Source organism: Myotis brandtii, unplaced genomic scaffold (assembly GCF_000412655.1).
Source record: "Myotis brandtii unplaced genomic scaffold, ASM41265v1 scaffold1164, whole genome shotgun sequence".
NCBI classification, from domain to species: domain Eukaryota; kingdom Metazoa; phylum Chordata; class Mammalia; order Chiroptera; family Vespertilionidae; genus Myotis; species Myotis brandtii.
Window position 1 is genome coordinate 268,715 of NW_005354027.1, and position 6,056 is coordinate 274,770.

A 6,056-nucleotide genomic window follows, 5' to 3' on the forward strand; every position below is an offset into this window, starting at 1 on the left:
CTGATCCATGCAGGATCAGGCCTAAACCGGCAATTGGACATCCCCTGAGGGGTCCCAGATTGTGAGAGGGTGCAGGACGGGCTGAGGGCCCCCCCCACCTCGTGCACGAATTTTGTGCACCAGACCTCTAGTGTATTTTATGATTAAAAAGGTATTGCCATATCATTTTCCAAAGTCTCTGTGGCACTTTATATTTTCCCTAACAATGTATGAGCAAGTCTTTCCCCCAACAACACTATTGGCTGAGGGACCCCCCCCACCTCATGCATAAATTTTGTGCACCAGACCTCTAGTGCATTTTATAATTAAAAAGGTATTGCCATATCATTTCCAAAGTCTCTGTGGCACTTTATATTTTCCTTAACAATGTATGAGCAAGTCTTTCCCCCAACAACACTACCAGCAAAATGGGTTATTAATCATTTTGACCAAAGTGGCAAGTGATTTTTTTTTACTGCCAGAAAATTTGCCTTTTTCTGATAATCAGTGAATTTGAACTTATTTTCATATATGCATTGCCCATTTGGATTTGTTTCCATTTGAATTATCTGTTTTTCTCCTTTCTCCATTTTTTCCACGTTTTCTTTCTCTGGTCCATTTGAAAATTTTCACTCTATAAAATGGATATTGGCCCTTTATTTCAGTTGGTATTTTTATGGCATCTTTCCCATACTTTTAAAAGTTTTATATAATAGCCTGGCCATGTTGCTCAGTGGTTGAGCATCAATCCATGAACCAGGAGGTCACAGTTTGATTCCTGGTCAGGGCACATGCCTAGGTAGTGGGCTCAACCCCCAGTAAGGTTCATGTAGGAGGCAGCCAATCAATGATTCTTATCATTGATGTTTCTATCTCTCTCCCTCTCCCTTCTTCTCTGAAATCAATAAAAATACATTTTTAAAAAGTTTTATATAACACACAACTGTCATTTCTTGTATATCTTCTGTGTTTCATTGTGGTTAAAATGGCCTCTCTCAAACATAGAATATGCATCTATGTTCCCAGATTTTCTCATTAAGAATTTAATTACCCATTATTTACATTCAAGCCTTTGATCAGACTAGATTTTAAGTTTGTATAACTGCTAACAGATCTCTAATTTTATTTTATTCCAGAAGACTAACATCTATGCCAGTGCCATTTATTATTAATCTAATGTTTTCCTGCTGAATTGTGTTTTGTCCCATATTAAATCCTCATACACTGAGACTGATGTCTGGATTGTTCATAGGGTTCCTCTGCCCCACCATTGACATGAATATAGGTTATAACAGCTCGGAGGATCTAAAAACTGGCAAAATATAACCACCCTCATAGTTATTTAAAAAAATATAAATATATACATTTTGCCATATAAATTTTACAGTCGTTTATTTGATCCAATTTAAATAAAATACCACACTGGACTATCAATTAAAATGATAGTGTTTGCACATTATTTTGGAGAGCATGTGGTATTACTGTGACATTAAATCTTCCCGTGTGTGTCACTCCATTAGCTTCATTCTCATTTCACATCTGATAATAAAAATGTGGATGTAGGTTCTACCTCTTGTATCAGTTATCTAGGCTCTAGGTCTTTCTTGTTAAACATATTTCTAACTAGTTTATACATTTATCTTCATTGTAGGTAGAATACTTTTCCTATTTTATTTCTAATTACTTATTGGTGCATGTAGAGCAGGCATGTTGTTTGAATACTGATGTGCTGGTGTGTATCCATGTGGAGGAGAAGTAATGGAGACTGATTGGGGAGCTCTCCCCTCCAGGCCCTGCCGTGGGACCCTGGGTGATGGCCACAGGGACTGGATAAGGAGTGAGGAGTAGAGAAGGCTTTTGTAGCACCTCTGAACTCTTGTATGTGACTGAGGCTAGGATAGTAGGTGTCCTAGGAGTTCCTAATCAGTATATGGGAGGAGGAGAAAAATGGTTGCCTCAGTCCCCAGAAATGGAGAAAAGCTATGCTTTATACACAGAACACTCTTCACTTTGTCTCTTCATCTTGGGAACATGTATTCATTCAGGACTCAGCCCAGAGACCCCCTCTCTGTGAAGATACCCTGTCTCCCACTGGAAGTTTGTACCTCTGTATCTTATGTGAACTTTGAGGTCACCTGCAAAGATTTATTGATCCCAGACTTTAGTCCTCCTTCATCTACAATGAGAGCTCTTATAGACATGGACTATGACTTCTTTGCCTGCATACCTCCAGTGCCAGTACAATGCCTGGCACACAGTAGAAGATCAATATATACTTAATTAAGTGATAGCAACAGAAGGTAGGAGCCAGCCCCTAAAAATGGGGTTCTGAGAACAAGTTTTTAGAATGTATGCAGCAAGGATCTACAGTATGGAATGCTGGGACCAGTTACTGCATTGCATACCAATTTCAATACCCCTATCTCTCTGCCATGATTACGTGACCTTTTCAACCCTAAGTCCTCTTTCTACATCACACTCTGCGTTTCCCACCTCAACCCCTCAAATAGAACCCATATTCCAAGTGTTACCTACCCACTGTATAAATTACAATACTCTGCTCAGTTTCAAGTTCAAGAGCCACAACCTCCAAGTACATCTTCCTCACTATTTTTCTTTCCATGTGTATTTAATCTTCATTACTTAAACAACCTACCCCAGTCTTTAAGAACTGCCTGGTATTGCTAAGTGTCGGCTAGAAACTGGGAGGGAACCAGAAGTGGTAAGCAGGCATTTGCTTCTGCCCTCAACACCCATGGACCCAGCATTCAGATGAGCCCCAAACTGAGCTTCTATAATAAAAAAAGAGTAATATGCTAATTAGACTGGACATCTTCTGGATGCTATTCCAGATGTCCTTCCTGACAAAGCCAGGGATGAAGAGAAGCCAGCCCGGGTCCTGAGTGCCTGTGGGCAGCCTGAGGGAAGCCAGCCCACATCCTGGGTGCCTGCTGGTGGCTGGAGGAGGGAAGCCTGGGTCCCGGGTGCCGGAGGGGAGGAAGGCCTATTCTTGCATGAATTTTCATGCATCAGGCCTCTAGTACGTTATAAGATGGAAGGTTACAGCACAAAGGACACAGGCGTGGAAACAGAACCATTTAGTTTTCCAGATCTGACTCTACCACTACTTAGCTTTGTTGACCTGGAATAAAACACTTAACCTCAGGCTTTAAAATAAGGATAATGGCCTAAAAGGGAGGCGATTAGAGTACCTGCTTCCCAGAGTAAACTCTTCTAAAATAATCCCATGACCTTAGTTCTTCGAGGATAAGGGCACGAGCTAAAGTGGGAGCACAGCTTTGCCCGCAGGAATCCAGGAGCCATGCTGGGCTTCCCAGGCCCAGGCGAAAAGGAGAGCCCTTTGCTCTGGGTTAGTATTTCTGCCTGGTTTGCTGACCTTAAAACTTAGGAGTCTGGATTTGGCCAGGATTTTCCCACTTCTGCATCCTGGGAAGCCACTAAGACTTGAACAAACTGAGATGGTCCCAATGATAGGATCAAACCTTTTTCCATTTTGTAGCAATCCTGCTCCTTGCCTGTCAGGACAGAGGCTTTTGTCAACATCAGACTCCTGCTAATTTCTAGCTCTGCCGGTTGACACCTTACTGGTATAGGGTGCTTCCTGTCCTTAACTCATTCCCCATTAACATCTGGGCTATCACAGGACCAGACCTGTGCACTCTGCTAAACCACTCTTGGTTATCTGACCCCAAAGAATTTGTCTTTTCTTCTGTGAAAAAAAAGGAGCTGGAGTTGCCGTGCCAGAGAAATTGCCTTGCACATATTATGCCTCAAACCTTTGGAATGTTAAAACATGGCAAAGTAACCTTTGGACCAGGCCTAAAGTAACACTGTGCCCCAAAGAACTGTTTGTGAAGATAATAAGAAAGTAGTTGTTAGGACTGCCGGACTGATGCCTACTGGACTTAAAAGTAAAAACATTACTTAGAATGAACATGACTGTGTCATGTGAAATGCCCTCCTTCCATTGAGGTAATTGTCCCCTTCTTCTCATAAATGCCCAGGGCCTTTGTCTCCTCATCAAAACCATTTGGTCGCCCTAACTGGTTTGGCTCAGTGGATAGAGCATCAGCCTGCGGACTAAAGGGTCCCAGGTTCGATTCCAGTCAAGGGCATGTACCTTGGTTGCGGGCACATCCCCAGTTAGGGGGTGTGCAGGAGGCAGCTGATCGATGTTTCTCTCTCATCGATGTTTCTAACTCTCTATCCCTTTCCCTTCCTCTCTGTAAAAAATCAATAAAATATAAACAAACAAACAAACAAAAAAACCCATTTGGTCTTCTGCCGGACTCAGTGTATCCCAAATAGCTATTCTTTGATCTGTTGCCTCTCACTTTGAAAGACTTTTTATTTTTAGGTTAACACTTTCCTGTGTGGCACTGGTCTCTACGAATCCTGTCTACTCCCAAACAATAAGATGCAATTGACATCTTGGATGGGCTACATACGATTGTCTCCATCACAGCCTCAACTCTGCTCCAGGTCAGCAAACTCACTGCAAGGGGCCACAGAGCACACAAGGCAGGCCCAGCAGTGTATGTTTACAGAATAGGAAGCACCCTGCTTTTGTTCACTTGCTGTTGTAAAACTAAAAGGTGAGAAACATCCAACCTAACAAGATTAGCTTGGGCATCTGTGAAACCAAACCGTCAAGAAAGTGACTGCTGTGAGCAGGGACCTTAAACCGCTCACAAGAGCTTCAATTTAGTTCACAGTCCCATTGTGAGATACTAGACAGAGGAATGGTGCCATTTGGATTTAACTTTGGGAGGAAAGACCTATAGTTTTTGGACTTTGTGTAGGCTCAGGGTTAGGGTGCTGTGTACCTGATTCACTCCAGAGTGACTTTCCACACACCCACTTGCATGGTCTGTAACAGCGATCTATGAATGCAGAACCAATAGGAACCCCAGAGAATTTTAGCTCCCAGGGTTTGATTTGAATAGTAGCATTTGATAAGTGCACATATTTGAAATAATCCAGAGGTTACATATAAAGTGAAACTTTGTGATGACTTAAAAAAAATGAATTCAGAAACAGCATCTCCTTTCCTGGCCAGTAGGGGCTGCTGCCTGTGAAACTGCAGCACCCCCTCTTAGGGTGTCTTGCAACTTGAGGACAGCCCAGCCCTCTGCCTCACCATGCCCCACCCCCAGCCCACCTGCCTCCCAGCTCCTCCTCCTCTGCTGCTGCCCCAGGGCCCTGGCCTCACAGCCACAGCCCTGGGTGCCCTGAGGCACCCCCTTCCAGCCTTCCAGGGGCTGCAGGGTGCAGGGCTAGGCTGTGGTGAACAGCCCTAGGAGCCCAGAGTACTATGAGGCTCACGTCCCAAACTGGGGTAATTCAGTGACTAGCAAATGGTTAGAAAACTTGGTCCAGGGAAAGCATATGAAGTATTTGAGGTCATTAACATCACCAAAGAGTGGTTGTAAAAATTTTTAAGCCAGTGAAGATAAAGAAGATAAAAGAAGAGATTAAGATTCTGGAGAACCCTCCTGTGAAATATCATTAAATTGATTGACACTGTGAAGTACTCTGTGTCAAGACACTGGCTTTGGTATTTGAATATATCAATATCAATAATATAGAGTTTAAGCAACTTTACAGGATCTGGACAGACTGTGGTATCTGGTTTGAAGTACTTCAAGTTCTGGATTACTGCCCAGCAAGGGAATTGTGCTTAGTGAAAGGGCAAGGGCTATGCCCTCCATCTTGCCCCGTATCCTCCATCTTTGGGCAGCCATGTGCTCAGCGGGGCTTCTTCCTGGAAGCCCAAGCCTCTGCTATCCACACCCAGGATTTCTTTAAACTAACCAATGACAGCCAAGGGAAGTGCGCACCATGGAGATGACCACATCCTGTGTAATGAGACACCGACTTGCCCCTGGCCAATCAGCAGGGCCCACAGTCCTCTCTCCTCCCCTTACTATAAAACCTCTCTCCCGCGCTCTCTCGCCCTCTCTCTGCCACTTGGCTTACCGTTGCATCGGTGAGTGTGGTCGGGGAGCCGAACTAGTTCGAATAAAAGACTCTCTGCTTTTGCATCGGACTCGGCT

At 43.7% G+C, this 6,056-nt stretch overlaps 1 pseudogene; it reads left to right on the forward strand.

The window, feature by feature from the left end:
* Nucleotides 1-6,056, forward strand: part of LOC102261826 — a 60,247-nt pseudogene that overhangs the window by 48,823 nt on the left and 5,368 nt on the right.